This window comes from Mustelus asterias, chromosome 3 (assembly GCF_964213995.1).
Source record: "Mustelus asterias chromosome 3, sMusAst1.hap1.1, whole genome shotgun sequence".
In the NCBI taxonomy this organism is placed as follows: Eukaryota; Metazoa; Chordata; class Chondrichthyes; order Carcharhiniformes; family Triakidae; genus Mustelus; species Mustelus asterias.
The window spans coordinates 136,114,426-136,133,534 of NC_135803.1; the positions used below are offsets into that span (position 1 = coordinate 136,114,426).

Here is a 19,109-nt window from a genome sequence, read left to right on the forward strand (position 1 = left end):
ATCTGCCATCCTTACCTGTTCTGGCCTACAGGTGACTTCAGACCTGCAGAAATGTGGTTGACTCTCAAATATCACCCTGAGGTGGTGGGCAGTAAATGGTGGCCCAGCCAGAGATACCCAAAATGAATTTTTAAAAATGTTATGGGGTTAAGCTCAGGGATGGGTGGGAAGGTTGACCATCCCATTTTGTGTTCCCACCCCCATGGCAAACATGTCCACCAGGAGGATGTAAAACTCAGCCCAACATTTCAAGTCTAATGTCACTCTTCAGAAAAAGTTTATTTATTAGTCACAAGTAAGGCTTACATTAACTGCAATGAAGTTATTGTGAAATTCCCCTAGTCGCCACACTCTGGCGCCTGTTCGGGTCAATGCACCTAAACAGCACTTCTTTCAGACTATGGGAGGAAACCGGAGCACCCAGAGGAAACCCACGCTGACACAGGGAGAACGTGCAGACTCCACACAGACAGTGACCCAAGCTGGGAATCGAACCTGGGTCCCTGACGCTGTGAGGCAGGAGTGCTAATAACTGTGCCACGGGAGACACGGATTGATGTTGGTTTAGTATTATAGAACATCCAAAGTTTGAATAGTTCTTACCACTTTGCTTTTCTTTTTGAAAATAATATAAATGTTATGAGGCATTCACATGAACTCAAGTGAACCGTTTGACTTTCTTTCAGCTTCAGGAGGCAAGCATAGTTTCAAAATCTAAATGAAATTTGCCACTTGCATTGTGACCTGAAATCTGATCCACACAAAGTGTAAATGTGGCCTTTTGCATTTTGGTTTAAAAGGTAAAGTTAAGCAGAGCTAGGAAGAGAATAAGCAGCAATAATTTAAAAAATATTTTCCTGATTCAATGTTCAACACGTTTCCGAAAATCCTTTGGCGTGGATCTGAGTTCATGTAATTGTGGGTGGCACGGTGACACAATGGTTAGCACTGCTGCCTCACAGTGCCAGGGACCCAGGTTCGATTCTGGCCTCAGGTGACTCCTGCGTGGAGTTTACACATTCTCCCCATGTCTGCATGGGTTTCCTCCGGATGCTCCGGTTTGCTCTCACAGTCCAAAGATGTGCAGGTTGAGGAGATTGGCTTGGCTAAATTGCCCCTTAGTGTCGGAAGAGGTGTCGGTTTGATAGATTAGCCATGGTAAATGCATGCTCTACTCATGTCTGCGTGGCTTTCCTCTGGGTGCTCCGGTTTCTCCCACACACTAAAGATGTGCGGGTGAGGCCATGTTAAATTGCCTGTTGGTGTCAGAGAGATTAGCAGGGTGAATATGTGGTATTACAGGGATAGGGCCTGGGTGGGGTTGTTGTTGGTGAAGGCTAGATGAGCTGAATGGCTTCCTTATGCACTGTAAGGATTTTATGATTAAGCAAGTGACAACTTCGGATTTAATGGGTGTAATGAGGCCCAATTTCGGAGTACCAAAGTTTTACGCACCACCATCAGCTGAAAATGTCAGGGCATTTTTCCTGCACCCCTGGCAGCTGTGTTTAATGGGCATCAGATCATATGCAAATGTGGGCTTCAGTGCTTGTTTTAGGTCCCTTCACAGAAATAAGGATCCTTCAGTGGCAAAAAAGAGCAGTCACTGTCAAATGTAAGTGTTGTCATAAAATAATTTTATGGACCTTCCTGTGGAGCCAGGAAGAACAGGAGAGTGTGGTGAACCATCGTTGGTTCCCACCAGGTAGTACTGAGCCAGGGTCTGGCCAGTACTATGAGTCTGTATATATGTTGCTGTTGGGGTTAGGGTTGGGTTGTTATACTTGTTACTGTTGGGGTTAGGGTTGGGCTGTTCTACCTGTATTATAGTTATTATGGTACATCCCAGTCGGGCTCCGCCTCCTGGGAGAGGTATAAAGGTCACTGCTCTGTCTGGGACCCCTCAGTCTGGGATCGTGTACTATATATGGTAGCTTCATTGTAATAGTAAATAAAAGCCTTTATTTCCTTGAGCATCTCTAGCCTCGTGAGTTATATCGCGCATCAGAGAGCTCATCCTGGATCCACCTCATTACTGCCAGCACAATCTGCTCTCCTCCTGCTGTCCTGACCTGTGGCTGCTGCCAGTGAGGTACAGCACATGGCCAGAAATTAGTTGCTGCAAATGGAGGTGCGGCAGAGACCTGCAGTTCACCCATATTATTTAGAGGAATCTTGTGACCGACTTCACCCCAGCTTCAGGCCTCCAGGTTGGTGTAAGTGCTGGCTGTGAATTACTGGTTCAGGGCCTGAAAACAGACCCTGACAAGTTTCGACCTCACTATTGGCACACAATTAAAATGATGCATTCATCACATCAGATTGAGCAACTGGCATCCTGACTGAAGACTAAAGTCTGTGGTATCACCGTTAAATAGGTACTGATGGAGCTGACAATTTAAACTTATAATCAGAAATGATTGCTCTTTTTTCATAGAATCTCTACAGTGCAGAAGGAGGCCATTCAGCCCATCGAGTCTGCACTGACTCTCGGACAGAGGATCCCATCCAGGCCCTTTCCCGTAACCCCAAGTATTTACCCCACTAATCCCTCTAATCTACACATCTTGGGATACTAAGGGGCAGTTTAGCATGGCCAATCAACCTAACTTGCACATCATTGGAGTGTGGGAGAAAACTGGAACACACGGAGGAAACCCACGCAGACACGGGGAGAATGTGCAAACTCCACACAGACAGTCACCCGAGGCCAGAATTGAACCCGGGTCCCTGGCGCTGTGAGGCAGCGGTGCTAACCACTGAGCCGTCCGTTCTGGAAGTCCCACTAACAAATGGCTTCACACATTTCCTTTTCTTTTTCTACACTGCGCTGCAGGCAAAATGCAACTGACCATTTCACAGAGGACAGGTTTAACGCAGGATATGTGAATTAAGGGTGAATGGGAGAGTTTAACCAGGTTACTGACGTTTCTCAGAGTAGATCAAGTAGAGGGGATACACATGGTATCATTGCCATTCTGACACCTCCTTGGTCGAGAACATTGTAAACTGAAGAGTGAGCAGACAGGTCTACAATCTAACACTGCTACAGAGTGGAACTCTCAGGGGACTGCACCAGAATAACAAAACACAGCGGCACTGCAATGTTTCAACAACATTTGAAGCATGCTATCAAGAAAACATCTACAATTAGGCCATCTCTCTAATTATTGCTCATATCCGTTAGAGATTTACATCAGCAATTTCTGTACGTCTGGCATGTGGCGAAAATGGTTTGCTTACCATGATATTTTACAGGTTAGAGATCACTTGTGTTTGTAAAATAAAATTAATCTAAATTTGCATTTGCAGCCTGTGCTTTATACCTCTCCCCCTTATGTCCTGTCAGAGACTGGCAATGTGAGGTGTGCGGAATTGTTAGTGTGTTAAGCCACTTTGCTGCCCAGGAGCAGGGCAAACAACAGAAACATTTAGTTATACAAAAGGAATTGATCCAGAACACATCATTTACAGACAGGAGCTAAATAATGTTCATATTGCATGCGCTTCACAGCATTAAATTATGAACAAGTAATCTTTCCTGACTCTGGCAAAACATATTAGATCCCCTGAAAGGGCTGGATATGGAATTTCTTGAATGAGATTCCAAACACTCTGCAATACATCATCAGCACACTTATCATTGAAACAGTCCTAACAGAGATGCCTTTATCTCACTAACATGTCAGAAAACAGGGACAAGAATGGCCATTCAGCCCTTGAGCCTTGAGCCAGTGTGCCATTCAATTAGATCATGGTTGATCTGTATCTTTAACTCTATTTCCCTGCCTTGGTTCTATAACCCTGAATATCTTTGTCTAACAAAAACCTCTCAATACCAAATGGAGGGGCTAGAAAAAAGAAATGAAAACAGAAAATGCTGGCAACATTCAACAGGTTTTTAAAAAATTCATTCATGGGCCATTGTTGTCGCTGACAGGCCAGTATTTATTACCCATCCCTAGTCGTCCTTGTACTGAGTGGCTTGTGAGGCCATTTCAGAGGGCAGTTGAGGTCAACCACATTGCTCTGGAGTCACATGTAGGCCAGACCAGGTATGGACGGCAGATTTTCTTTCCTAAAGGACATTAGTGAACCAGATGCATTTTTCCAATAATCGACAATAGCTTCATGGTCATCGGTCGATTCTTAATTCCAGATATTTTTTATTGAATAGAATTTAAATTCCACCATCTGCCTTGGCGGGATTCGAACCCAGATCCCCAGAACATTAACATACATCAACTCACTTAATCATCTTAAACACTCCAATTATATCACCCCTAAATCTTCCGTACTCAAAAGGGAATATGAGCCTTGTTCATGAAACCTGTCCTCATAACTTAACCCCCTTTTAGCCCTGATATCACCGTGGCAATGTGCATTGTGCTCCTTCCAGGGCGACTATATTCTTTTGGTGATGTGGGGCCCAGAACTGTGTACCCCAGATAGCTGTGACCTAAAAAGTTTTATACATCTGCAGCATAACATCCATCTTCTTATATTCTAGCCTTACTAAGGTGAAGAGTAACATTCCATAAGAATTTTAAATTACTTTTTGTACCAGTCCAATAGTTTTCTGCAATTCTTATATTCGAATCTCTCAATTTATCTGCTTATCCACTGTCCTTTGAATGCTACCATTTAGATCTATCTAAGATCTCAAAGCAGATAACCTCACACCCCTCCACATTAAACTCTATCTCCCATAGTTTTGCACATTCATTTCATTTTTCAATATCCATTTGCAGGTTTCTGCTCCTACCTTCACTATTTACCATGCCACCTAACCTTGCATTGGTAGAAAGCTTGGATAGACAGCTCTCTAATACTTTATTTAAGTCATTATTTATGCAATGAGAAACTGAGGCCCAAGTACCAAACCCTGGAATACATCATTAGTCTACATCCTGCCAACTGGGCTCCATATCATTATCCCAATCCCTGGCTTTTACCCATGTTATAAGGTAGTCTTCAATTCCAATCTTGTGTGCGGAACATTATTGAATACCTCCAGGTGTCCAGATGAATAACATTCAGGGGCATTCCCTTATCTACATTCTCATGAAAATCAAGTAGGTTATTTTGATATCAATTATCTTTACAAATCCCGACTAGCTTACTGTGATAATGCTTCGCACTCAGTCATTCTCGCCCTAATGACAGACTGTAATTAAGAATTTTTAAAATGCAGACTTGCAAATCAACAGGTAGATTTCCTTGGCTAACAACACCCACAAATATGGATTTTTGAGAACTGCAGGACTGGGTCTCAGCCTTCATGTGTTATTGAAAGGAATGTATACTGACAACCAGCATTCACACTGGCACTAACAATATTACAATGGAATGAAGCAAACCTTTAGGAATTCAGAAATTAAATTGTGCCACAAAAATGCTTTCCACAATTTGAACCTTTTCGGAAAAATATTTCAGTAATTTTAATTGATTCCTGCTAGCTTTCAAGTTATTTAGTACTGTGTCAATTGATGCTACTCTTGGCTAACTTTCGTTTTTTAAGTTTAAGTTCATTTATCAGTGTCACAAGTAGGCTTACGTTAAGCAGTTCTGACGAATGGTCATCTAGACTCAATGTTGGCTCCATTCTCTCCTCACTGATGCTGTCAGATTCCAGTATCCACAGTATTTTGCTTTTATTTTGGCTTACATTAACACCGCAATGAAGTTACTGTGAAAATCTCCTAGTTGCCACACTCCGGCACCTGTCCAGGTAACACTGAGGGAGAATTTAGCATGGCCAATGCCCCTAACCAGCATGTCTTTTGGATTATGGGAGGAAACCAGAGCACCTGAAGGAAACCCATGCAGACACTGGGAGAATGTGCAAACTGCATGCAGACAGTGACCCAGAGCTGAGAATTGAGCCCGGGTCCCTAGCGCTGTGGGGCAACAGTGCTAACCACTGTGCCGCCATGCCGCCCAATGAGCAATGGATTTAAGGAGAAGGTACATTAGAAAAACTGGTTTTCCTCTGACGATTTGTGAGAGAAGCCCTCAAGTTAATTTAGATGTGTGGGTTAGGTGGATTGGCCACGTGAAATTGCCCTTTAGTGTCAGGAGGACTAGCAGGGTAAAAACATGGGGTTATGGGGATAGGGTGTGGGTGGGATTGTTGTCGGTGCAGGCTCGATGGGCTGAATGGCTCCTTTTGCACTGTAGGGATTCTATAATTCTATTCTATGATTTATTGGTTCAGGTACACTGGAAGCTGATACTTTATTGAACAACATTCAGTTCTGCTGTCAGCTTTTCATTTAGCGTTGTCATAAATATTTACAATAAGTTGAGAGATGTAGCCGTCTTCTCAGCTGTTACAGTGTGATTCCATCAGGGCCTATGAAGTATGTTCATTTTGATTTTGTACAAATACTGGCTGCAGTTGTTAAAAATAATTTTAAGGGTAGTGAACCCAAATTTAGTTTAATCAATGAGCAGACAGAGGAAGAAAAAGCACATTCCAGTTTTGTGCCAATCCTGTCTCATGCCGCCATGAGATCTGAACTTTTACCAGTGCTCCATCTGTCCATGTATCACAGCTGAGGCTAGTAACAGCTGTATTACCTCCCCCATGGACTATTATTTTGAGGAGTGCTAACCTGCCACAGACAATAATATATTCAGTTTTACAGTGCTCTGCTAAAAGCAAACCAGAGTTTAAGCACTATTCCCCCTTCCCCAGACAATGTATCTGTGGAATGTGCACATTATATAGACAAAACATGAGAGGGTGATTCTCCCGACCCTCCGTGCTGCTCGAGTAGCGTAACAGGCAGGAAACATCAGCGAGGGGCTTGTCGTGGGCGTCGTGACCAGTGTCTGGCTGATCGTGAGTCTCCCAGACAATGTTTTTTGACGTAATTAGTCTTGTGCCGGAAATCGACGCGAAGCTGATTATAATATTGAAGTTGCCATTTCAATGTCATCAGCCAGCCCGGGACAGTAGTCTCCGGGCTCGCTGCTGTCTCTCCCCGCTGCCGGGAGAGGCTCCCACCAGCGAGCATTACAACTGGTCCCCATCAATGGAGACCAGGCATGATCACCCCACTGTTGGGGACTGAGGTCATTGAGGCCATTCTGGGAGGTCGGGGACAGGGGGGGTGCCCCTTGGGAAATGCCAACCTGGCACTCTGGCACTGCCCACCAGGCGCTGTGCAGTGCCCACCCGACAGTGGGCAGTGCAAAGGGGGCAGGGCCAGAGGGGCGGGGCCTACTGGTCGTGGAGGAGGCGAGAACCGCTGCACACTCTGCAGTGGGATTGGTGGGAGAGGGAGGGTAGAGGTGATTGGGCTGCACATAGTGGGGGGAGGAACAGGGTTAACCATGGGGGGGGGGGACTAGCGATTTGGGCTGGCCCAGAGGGGTGGGGTTGGGCAGACCGGCGATCGGGGGTGGGGGGGGGGTGGGTAGGCCGTAAATCAGGGAGGGGCGGTTGGGAAGCCAGTGATCGGGAGGCCAGTGATGGGGGGGACCAGTGCGCATGTGACGATCTTCCCACTAGTGCATGCTTGAGAGGCCATACTTGTCCAAATGGGCCACACCCCCCCACTTATCGGTGTGAATGTCCTGGCGGTTTGTGGAGCACAGAGTGCCAGAGGTTCATGAAGCTAAGTACGCCCAAAAACGGACAGGAAAATCTCCCGTTTTCCTGACTGCATGGCACTTAGTTTTTTGGGGGGAGACTCGTGCCCGTAGTGCTTCACCATGGTCTTATCACATACTAACTGCCATTCCCCTTCCTCCATTTCTTATTCATAGCGCAATACAGACAAAACCTTATATTCATCCAAGACTCAGTTGGATGATGGGGGTGTTAAAAAGGGTTTTCATGATGGGCGAACTAAGACGAGCTGGATAGGTCAGCCATTTGTTGTTATTTTGTGAATTGCGGTTTTACCCCCCTGAGAAGTTCAAGGCTAAGGCCCTAATTTCCATTGAGTAAAAAGGATGGGTTGGATCCAGATGTGGATCCGGATGTCCTGCCCCCATTTCAAGCAGATCACGTTTTGGTCAATAGGGGAAAGGGGGCAGACATGACTCAAACATGAAGGAAATGCAAACTCAACTGTAACAAGGGCCTTAACCCACAGTGTGGGCATTATGAATTTTTAGAGTAGTCATAAATGCCCTTCTATGTTGGATCGGGTCTGTAGATCTGCCGAACAATTAAATTATTTAAATCTCCAGACCTCTAAAAAATTTTAAAAGCCTACCTGTGCGAGAGCATTTTTAAGAAAATCAAGCTGAGAAGTTATTTAAACCCCAAACCTTTAAAATTTAAAAAAAGACTGCCTAAGTCAGTGAAAGTTGAAAAAAAAACTTGTCTACAGGTACAAAAGCTGTTGACATTACCCACAGTAGTTATCCGCAGTAGTTACCATTATGTCATTATTAATGCTTGGCTGCTTTACACAACCTACTATTACTTCAGTAGGGGATCCCAAGTTCAATTGACTGTTCAAAGAGTTCATGAAAGGTTATGGACACTTTATTTGTCCTGTGCCCTAAACATCTTTGCGCAACCACTTCCAGCTCACACCTACCATCGACCTTCTGTTTTGCTCCACCTGCTCCACCTCTCTTAAACAGTATAAAATCCACCAGGTTTCTCCCTCTCTTTAGTCCTGAATGTTAACTCTGTCTCTCTCTCTCCATAAATGCTATTTTTTTGTTTTCATGTCAGATTTCCAGGCTCCACAGAATTTTACTCTTATTTATTATTATGAAAAGATTAGCTGCTTTTGTGGGATTATAAATACAAGTCTCTTTGTTTTTAAAGGGATTAAATACTTGAGTAGATTTAAATACCTTGAATGGGCATTTATGAATGGGATTTTAAAAAATATTTCAACATGGCTCCTGGTCTGCTCATGGTGGAAATTGGGTGAGTTGGCATGAAAGGTGCAAGGGCAAAGGATAGTGAGTGGATTGGCATGTGTTGGCATTAAATTGGCAAGGGGCTATAAGGAGCCATGGGGGTGGTGGAGGGAGTGATTGACATGAGGTCATGTAGATGGGGCATAGGGAGTTGGCTGGGGTGAGGTAGTGTGAACGGTGAGTGCTAGAGGGCCTCATATTTAACAAAGCAACTGGAATGAAGTCCCAAAGAACCAAGGGGAGTCTTTTAACCAACCTCATGACCTCAACTGCCCCTATGGCCACCTCCGAACTGTGTGCAGGACCGGCAGTCCCGACTCCATCCCACACCTGGTCCCCAGAGCATAAATCATGCAGATATCTGATAAATTTCCTGATTCCTGCTCTCTGGCATGGGAGCGGAAATCCAGGCTTCGGACTCTGCAGCTGAGGGCACAGATATTCTGCGCCCTTGATCATTAATCCCTTTTTATTGGTTTAAATAAGGTGTGTTTAGTATTAAATGAAATGCTTTGCATTGGTAAGCAGTTCACTTCGCACCTCAGCTGGAGCGGCTGAAACTCATGAGTTTAATTTTTTTTTAAAAATCTTGTGTTTTTCTGAAACAGAGCTCTGATTTTAAAAAAATCTACAGTTATTCAAGACAAATGAAAATCATTTCTACCTATGTGCCAGTGTTTAAAGTGGACAATGAAATTAATTATTGGACAAAATGGGCACTGGTTAAAGCTATAGACATCTGGGGCACCAGACATTATGAGCAAATTCTCGTGTCCTCCCCCATGGCAGGTTTGGTGGCAGAGGGGGAATTTAATTGGGTGAGAGGGTGGAAGATATGGTCCCCACCCACTTTGTGTCTCCACCCTGTTAAAATCTGTTGCAGAAAGTCCTGCAGATACCCTTCCTGCCCACTACCAATCGAGGCCATTAAGTGGGCAATTAGAGCCTCATCCCACTGTCATCAGTATTAACCCAGCAACAAGTGTGGATTCACCATGCTGAGAGCACAGCAAACAGGGTTGCTTTTGGGCTCCACAGGGGAGCTGCACAGTGAAAAGGCACTTATTCAATGGATCAGGGGACTTGGCATCAGGAAGGGAGGTGGGAGGCCTGCTGACACACACCGCCCTGCCATTACTGCTGACCCTCTCCCACTCTCATCCTATGATTCCCTTCCCGCCATCACTCACCTCTGGCCTGGTATCCAGTGATGATACGAGGCCTGAGGTGAGTTGTTATACCAGCAGTAGCCATCACCTTCCCAGTGGCGCTGCTGTTTAATTGTGCTGCCAGCCTCCGATTGGCCAGCAGCTCTTGGCAGGTGGAACTTCCATCCCTGGGCTCCATAATCCAGGATAAAGGCTGACCACTGGCCTGGCAACTGGCTGGGTGGAAGAAAGTGCAGCGATCTTCCTGAAAAGAAGCAACATGGGACTATTGCCAGCTCTCCAGCTGCGACCCTCATTGCCTCCACAAGGTTCCACAACAGTAAGGAAATCTACTGGCCAATGGTCACCAACCATGTCCAAAGATGTGCGGGTTAGGTTGATTGGCCAGGTTAAACATTGCCCCTTAGAGTCCTGGGATGCGTAGGTTAGAGGGATTAGCGGGTAAATATGTGGGGGTAGGGCCTGGGTGGGATTGTGGTCGGTGCAGACTAGATGGGCCGAATGGCCTCCTTCTGCAGTGTAGGGTTTCTATGATTCTAACCAGATTTCAACTACACAATTGGATGAAAAAAGGTATTCTTTTAGTTCACTTTTTCTACCATTTAAACAAATTTCAATGATAATAACTGAGAACTTTCAACATTCAGATCCATAAAGTTAAGATTAACAGCAACAGATCAAATATACCTGTACAGTAAACATTTACTAGTTTTCCCAGCTACAAACACTTGTTCTAAATTTTGTAGCCAATGCTAAAACAATGGTACTCTCTGCCGACCTCAAAGAAAGCTACCCCCAAAGATTTAGTTGTGCCATGTACTTCTCCCATTCCTTGGTGTCATTTTGAAACTTATACCAAGTTAAGGAAACGTCCAGGCATCCAGGACTAGTGATAACATCAATCAGAGCAAGCAGCCAATCGCATTGAAGCATTCTCACAGACAGTGAACCAGCAAGTAAAATGCATCAATCATTCACTTCTAATTAAATTTTAAGTGAAATAATTTATCAGGAAGAACACACTGGATTAATGCAGAAGCTGAAATATCATTAAAAAGCTTTTAAAAATACTATCACAGTGGAGAAATTTGTCATTGCACATATAAAATCAATTTTCCAAGGCTAGAGAGATTCAGCAGTGTTTTTAAAAATTAATACATGGGATGTGGGCATCAATGGCAAAATTAGCATTCATTGATCATCCCTAATTGCCCTTGAAATAATTCGATGAGCCACTTTCTTAAATAGGGAAGGCAGTGGTGTAGTGGTATTGTCACTGGACTAGTAATCCAGAGACCCAGGGTGCTGCTCTGGTGACCAGGTTCAAATCCCACCATGGTAGATGGTGAAATTTGAATTCAATAACAATCTAGAATTAAAACTCTGATTAATGACCATGAAACCATCGTTGATTGTAAAAAAATCCCTTCTGGTTCACTAATGTCCTTCAGGGAAGGAAATCTGTCATCCTTACTTGGTTTGACCTATATGTGACTCCAGACCCACAGCAATTTGGTTGACTCTTAAATGCCCTCAGCTGATGGGCAATGCATGCTGGCCAAGCCAGTGATAACCACATCCCATGAACGAACATAAAAAAACTTGCAGTCTATCTGGTGTAGGTACACCCACAGTGCTGTTAGAGAGAGTAACTGGATTTGACCCACATCTGCTCTTTTAGCCTAAAATAAGAGCAAAATACTTCGGATGCTGGAAATCTGAAATAAAAACAGAAAATGCTGGAAAAATCCAGCAGGTCTGTCAACATCTGTGGAGAGAGAAGAGCTGAAGAAGACCTACATGGACTCGCCATGGATGCTGCCAGACCTGCTGAAATTTTCCAGCATCTTCTGTTTTTATTGCTGTTTTGCCAGTGTTTACGTGGCTGCTCCAGTTAAGTTTCTGGTGAATAGTGTCCCAGAGGATGTTGATGGAGGGGGGATTCAGTGATGATGACGCCATTAAATGTCAAGGGGAGGTGATTAGATTATCACTTGTTGGAGATAGTAATTTGTGTGGTGTGAATGTCACTTGCCATTTAACAACCCAAGCCTGAATGTGTCCAGGTCTTGCCGCATGCGAGCGGGGAGTACGTCATTTTCTGAGGAGTTCTGAGGAGTTGTGAATGGACTTCTACACAAACAGAAGTGAACATTCCAAACACTCATTTTAGTTATGCCTGCTGCTGTTCCTGGCATGTGCTCTTACACTCCTCATTGAACTAGGGTTTTCCCCTGTCTTGATAGTAATGGTAAAGTGAGAGATATGCCGCACCATGAGGCTGTGATAGAATGCAATTCTGCTGTTTCTGACGGCCCACAGCGTCGGTTCTGAGCTGATGGATATGTTCTAGCACCACTTAACATTTTGATAATGTCACACACACATCTTCAATGTTTCAAAGAAGTTTCATAGAATCCCTACAGTGCAGGAGGCAGCCATTTGGCCCATCGGGTCTGCACCGACCACAATCCCTCCCAGGCCCTATCCCCACAACCCCGCGTATTTACCCTGCTAATCCCCTAGCACTAAGGGTCAATTTATCATGGCTAATACACCTAACCTGCACATCTTTGGACTGTGGGAGGTAACCAGAGCACCTGAAGGAAACCCACGCAGACGTGGGGAGAATGTACAAACTCCATATAGACAGTGACCCAAGCTGGGAATCGAACCCTGGTGCTTGGAGGCAGCAGTGCTAACCACTGTGCCATCATACCACCCTTAATGTGAAGATGGAACTTTATTTCCACAAAGACTGTACAGTAGTTACTTCAGCCAACACTGTCTTTGACAAATGTGTCTGTGACAAATAGATTTGTGAAGACAAGGTCAAGTAGAATTTTCCTTCCTGCTGATTGCTTCATTACCTGCTGTATGCCCATTCTGGCAGATAAGTCATTTAGGAATAATTTAAAGTGTTTAAAGGTTATTTATGAGTGTCACAAGTAAGCTTACATTAACACTGCAATGAGGTTACTGAAAATCCCTTAGTCACCACATTCCGGTATCTTATTCGGATAAACTGAGGGAGAATTCAGCATGGCCAATGCACCCAACCAGCTGTGGGAAGAAACCGGAGCACCCAGAGGAAACCCACACAGCCATGGTGATGTAGTTCCAAGTCAGGATGACGTGTGACTTGGATGGGAACTTGCAGGTGGTAGTATTCCCATGCCTCTGCTGTACTGGTCCTTCTAGGTGGTCCAGAGCTTTGGTTTGAAAGATTCTGTTGGAGAAGCCTTGGTCACTTGCTGTGATGCATCTTGTAGATGGTACACACTGCTGCCACTGTGTGTCTGTTGGCGGTAGAGACAGTGAATGTTTAAGGTGGTGGAAGGGAGGACTTGAATGGTGTTGGGCTACTTGAGTGTTGCACTCCTCCAGGCAAGTGGAGAGTATCCCATTATACTTGGATCTTGTAGATGGTGGACAGACTTTGGGGAATCAGGAGGTGAGTTACTTGCTGCAGAATTTCCAGCCTCTGGCCTGTTCTTGCACCCACACTATTTACATGGCTGGCCCAGTTTGGGGTTTCCAGTCATTGATAACCCAAATAGGAGGCTGACAGTGACAGGATCCAGTGATAATAAATACTGCTGAATGTCAAAGGCATATGGTTCGATTCCCCTCATGTGGGAGGTGGTCATTGCTTGTGTGACACAAATATTACTGCCACTTAGCAGCCCAAGGCCAAATGTCGCCCAGGTTTTACTTCATGCAGACACAGACTGCTTCAGTATGTGAGAGGTTGTGAATGGTACTGAAATTGTGCAATCATCAGTGAGCATTCTCACTTCTGACCCCATAGTGTAGGGATGGTCATTGGTGAAGCATCTGAAGATGACTGAGATTATTGGCCACTGACCCAATGATTACAATTACAGAGAATATTGTTTGTGACTTTGGTCATGGCCATTTCTGTACTGCTTGAAGAATGAAAACCTGATTGAAGGCATTCAGATGGGATGATGAAAGCTTGAACACAGAGCTGTGAAGAAACATGTTGGAGGATCTCAGAGAGAAAAGGCATGATAGTTTGGATAGATAGAAGGATGGGTTTTTGACAAGTGGTCAATTTTGAAAAGTAGCATACAGCACTGTTATTAAATCTTGGGGTTATTTAGATGACATCTAGAAAGGCATGCATAAATTAGCTCGTAATGCCTTGTAATATGATCAGGACTCCTCTATTAAATACAGTTTCTTCACCCTTTCCAAATAACAGTATTGTGTGTATATGCTTGTATCAAGTATGTAGTCCATGTTAGGATATTGCCTTGCCATGTTGCATTTCAATGTGATCTCTGCTATTATTTCCATCAGCCTCTTTATGCTTTCTGTTAGCAAAGGCTTCAAGAGCTTTGCCATCATTGATCAAGCACAGCTAATTAAGGATTAGGATGTTGTGCATTTGTGTGGTTACAGATATGTAAATTAAATTTACTAATTTGAAATTCAAAACAATAGAATTGGTTTAATTTAAATACTCTCGGACCAAATTAACACTCATGACCTCAATTAGTAATTTTATTTTCATCTCGTAAACCAATGGTCTGCACTTGGTACAACCGAAAGGGTATTAATATGTGGGTGTACAGATTAAAAATACTGAGAAGGAGAGAGAAGCAGGGTTTAAGTATGTAGCAATGGGGTGAGCTGTGGAATAATATTACTCATTTTGCTTCTGACTGCATTGCATATGTGACTGAATTGTACAATGAGTTAATCTGCAGGCAGCAGAAGCCTGAAAAATAACATTTTCTTTCATCAAGTAAAGAAATTACAAATAAGAAAGACTTTTCCCAGCGGGGCATGCAAATCCATTATTGAATGTGTTTTCATGAAATGTCACAGAGTGCCAGCTAAACCATTTACTGACCATCGCCATTCAAAATAAAGTGTTTCTGTCCTTCATATTAAAAATATTCTGCTACAGAGATTAAGAAGGTAAAATTATTTTAAGTGTAGGATTGGCTTTCAGTTTTATCCCATAATAAATTAATTATCACCAGGAGTATTCTACTGACAGCACAGGACAGGGGTTAACCGCTAAGTAACAGCAGCAGAATATTAATTATAGCAAAATGTCTGATACGCCAGATGCAGTGGGACTCCTAATATACCCAAGCTGTGCTTGTCAGGAATGCTTAACTGTAGTATCTTGATGCAGTGTCCATTACTGGGAGAATTCACCATATCAAATACAAGATGGAATTGTCAGACACAGTTGCATTAAAGGAGGAACAGCTTCTCTGACTCTCCAAGGATCAGTCCCCCAACTGACACAACCCCTGTCACACCCTCCAGACTGCAGGCCCAACCCAGTGACCAGTTTCTTGCAGAAACTGGCCGATTTTTGGTCTTCTAAAGCTGATGAGAAGGAAATTGTGACACCCAGAGTTTGCTGATTAAGTTCAAACAAGACCTAATCCTGAAAATGGCTTTCGTCATTTAGGTTTTGTTTAAATGATTGTTTCATAGGGTGTGGGCATCGTTGGAATTTGTATAACCAGAAGAATTATTCATCCTCCTCTGGGCCCCACAATGGTCTTACAACCAAATGCCAACCAATACTTTGCCCTCCATAGGATCTATGCCTATCCCCTCACTATCTGCTGACCAACTCAATTTAGAACTTGGACAATTATACAGTATGCATCGTTGGCTGGGCCAGCATTTTTTACCCATCCCTAATTGCCCTTGAACTGAGTGGCTTGCTAAACTATTTCAGAGAGCAGTGAAGAGTCGACCACATTGCTGTGGCTCTTCAGTCACATGTAGGTCAGACCGGGTAAGGATGGCAGATTTCTTTCCCTGAAGGACATTAGTGAACCAGATGGGTTTATATGACAATCAATGATAGCTTCATGGTTAGTTACTGAGACGAGCTTTCAAGTTCATATTCAGTGGGTGCACCATGGACCTCAAGTCCATTTTGGGCTGAAGTAAAAAATGACTATCAGCACGTTAAAAGAGGGAATTAAAATGCAGTCCATGTCTTATTATTTGTTTTACACTAAAAGAAAATGTTTAATTCAGATATTCAATTTAAGTGTAGTAACATGGAAAGATAGCTCTGAAAAGATCTAAATTATCAGATAGTTTGAATTTGGACACTTTGCATTAGGAGAAGCAGAAACATTTCTCCTACATGACAAGATGCTGCATTTCCATTTCATAGAATCCCTACAATGCAGAAGGAGGCCACTTGGCCCATTAAGCCTGCATTGACAATAATCCCACCCAAGCCCTATCCCCGTAACTGCATATATTCACCATGCTAATCCCCCTGACACGAAGGGGCAATTTAGCATGGCCAATTCACCTAACCCACACATCTTTGAACTGTGGGAAGAATCCGGAGCACCTGGAGGAAACCCACACAGATATGGGGAGAATGTGCAGATTCCACACAGACAGTGACCTAAGACGGGAATCGAACCCAGGTCCCTGGTGCTGTGAGGCAGAAGTGCTAACCACTGTGCCACCATGCCGCTCCACATGTATCGAATGCATTTGTGGTGCATTAGATACACTTTGAAATTCAGTGTCAGCTGTAACAAGCAACAAGCAGAGTAACAATCTGATGGGCATCCTGGATATTTATTTACCCAGCTGATTCAATTCTCAGAAGGTTTTTAAATGAGCATGCAGTACTGCGGTGCAAAATAGATTTGATGCTTTTAGTACACAAATTGAGAGTCTACAATAGTTGTAAACTCCTGATCTCAATGATACCAATGGGGGGAGGGAGCATACAGTGTTCATCCCAGTCCCATACCAACTGGGTGTGAAGCGGTTTTCAAAGGGAATTTGTATAACCAGAAGAATTATTCATCCTCCTCTGGGCCCCACAATGGTCTTACAGCCAAATGCCAACCAATACTTTGCCCTCCATAGGATCTATGCCTATCCCCTCACTATCTGCTGACCAACTCAATTTAGAACCTGGACAATTTTACAGTATGCTGAAGTTAATGGAGAAGAAAGACAGACAACGTGTTAAATGGACTGTCCAATTTGCACGGTGGCACAGTGGTTAGCACTGCTGCCTCACAGCGCCAGGAACCCGGGTTCGATTCCCGGCTCAGGTCACTGTCTGTACGGATTCTGCACGCTCTCCCCGTGTCTGTGTGGGTTTCCTCCAGGCGCTCCGGTTTCCTCCCACAGTCCAAAAGATGCGCAGGTTAGGTGGATTGGCCATGCTAAATTCTCCCTCAGTGTACATGAACAGGTGCCAGAGTGTGGAGACTAGTGGAGTTTCACAGCAACATCATTGCAGTGTTAATGTTAGCCTTGTCACACTAATAAATAAACTTAGTTGCCCACTTTATATTACTGCAAATATCCAACTTCAACCTTCGCCCACCTTCTGCCTTTGTTTTGGCTATTGCCAGAGAAGCAGGACAGTGAAAACAATAATAGTGAGGAACGTACAGACTCTTACAAGACTTGATTGGTATCGAAAGAAATACAGACTCTTACAAGACGAGAACATTTCTTTGCATGTATATAACATTTGAATCCAAACAAACTCAATGAATCATTTGCACTAGTTTGACATTAAGCCTGATAAAAATAAATGCATTAAAATAAGAAGACGTTAATTTTTCCTTCATCTAATGAAGCTCACTTAACATTGTCAACTGTGGAAGTTACTGCAGGTACAGTGTCTCAAAGCTGGCAACATCAGGACCTAGTCTATGCTTGATTTTGGATCTTGCCGGTTTTTGGGTTGGGTGCTTTGGACTGAGTTGGGTTGGGCAGTTTGGGTCAGGTTAGATCAAGTAAAGGGTCACCCAGTCCACTTGGATTGTGGGAAAATATAGCTGCATGAAACAGATAACAGGTCGGCGGCCACTCTGCCAATGCAACACCTAGTTGAATAGCCAATGACGTCTAAAAAATGTCCAATTTTTGTGCATCACTAGTAATGGCATAGCCAGATTTGAGACACTGTACCTGTATTTACTTTTTGATGACTTTGGTGCAGTAAATAAGACTTACAGCTGCAGCTAAACTCATTGAGAAACTAGGCTCAAAAGCAGAGGAACACCTTTGGTATGACTGACTAATATGATGATATCCCTTCTAATGAGGAAAACTTCTACCATTAGCACAGTCAGATACTTGAATCGTGTCAGAATGAAAGACCTTACTTTGAATAAGAATAAAATTGTCGTAAAAATATCTGTCTTATTACAGCTGCACAGGGCCTTGCTAAGTCCACATCTGGAGTATTGATCTCCTTACCTAAGAAATGGTACACTTGCCATTGAGGGAATGCAATAAGGAGATTGTTTCCTGGGATGGCAGGATTGTCCTTTGTGAAGGACTCGACCTGTATTGACTGGAATTTAGAAAAATGAGATCGAAATGAAGCTCATTAAATGCTGACAGGGCCGGACAGACTGGATGCTGGGATGTTGTTTCTTCTGGCTGGTGCGAGAAGTAGGGGGGAGATGGTGGCCATGGTGTAGAATAAGGAGTCACAGTCTCAAAATATGGGGTAGGCCATTTAGGGCTGAGATGAAGAGAAATGTTTTCATTGGTGAACCTATGGAATTCCTTGCTACAGAAGGTTGTGGAAGCCAATCACAATATATCCAAGAAGGAAATAGATAGATTTCTTGACTTCAAAGGTGTCAAGGGATATGGGGAGAGCATGGGAGTACGGTACAGTCATAGAATCCCTACAGTGCAGAAGGAGACCATTCGGCCCATCAGTGTAATAACTCCCCGTCAGAGCATCGCACCAGTCTCACCCCCTGCCCTATCCCCGTAACCCCATGCATTTAACACGCTAATCCCCTAACCTACACATCATGGGACACTAAGGACCAATTTAGCTTGGTCAATCCACCTAACCTGCACATCTTTGGGCTGTGGGAGGCACCGGGAAGAAATCCAAGCAAACACAGGGAGAACGTGTAAACCCCACACAGAAAGTCCCCCAAGGCTGGAATCAAGCCCAGATCCCTGGCAATGTGAGGCAGCAGCACTAACCACGGTGCCACCATGCCACGCTGTACTTTTGCAATG

The 19,109-nt window shown here is 43.9% G+C and overlaps 2 protein-coding genes across 3 annotated transcripts in view; one reads left to right on the forward strand and one right to left on the reverse strand.

The window, feature by feature from the left end:
• syn2b (synapsin IIb) overlaps positions 1–19,109 on the reverse strand; it is a 427,582-nt gene that overhangs the window by 160,424 nt on the left and 248,049 nt on the right. The window lies entirely within an intron of this gene.
• The window catches only part of LOC144484958 (metalloproteinase inhibitor 3-like), a 29,155-nt gene that overhangs the window by 5,086 nt on the left and 4,960 nt on the right, over positions 1–19,109 (forward strand). The window lies entirely within an intron of this gene.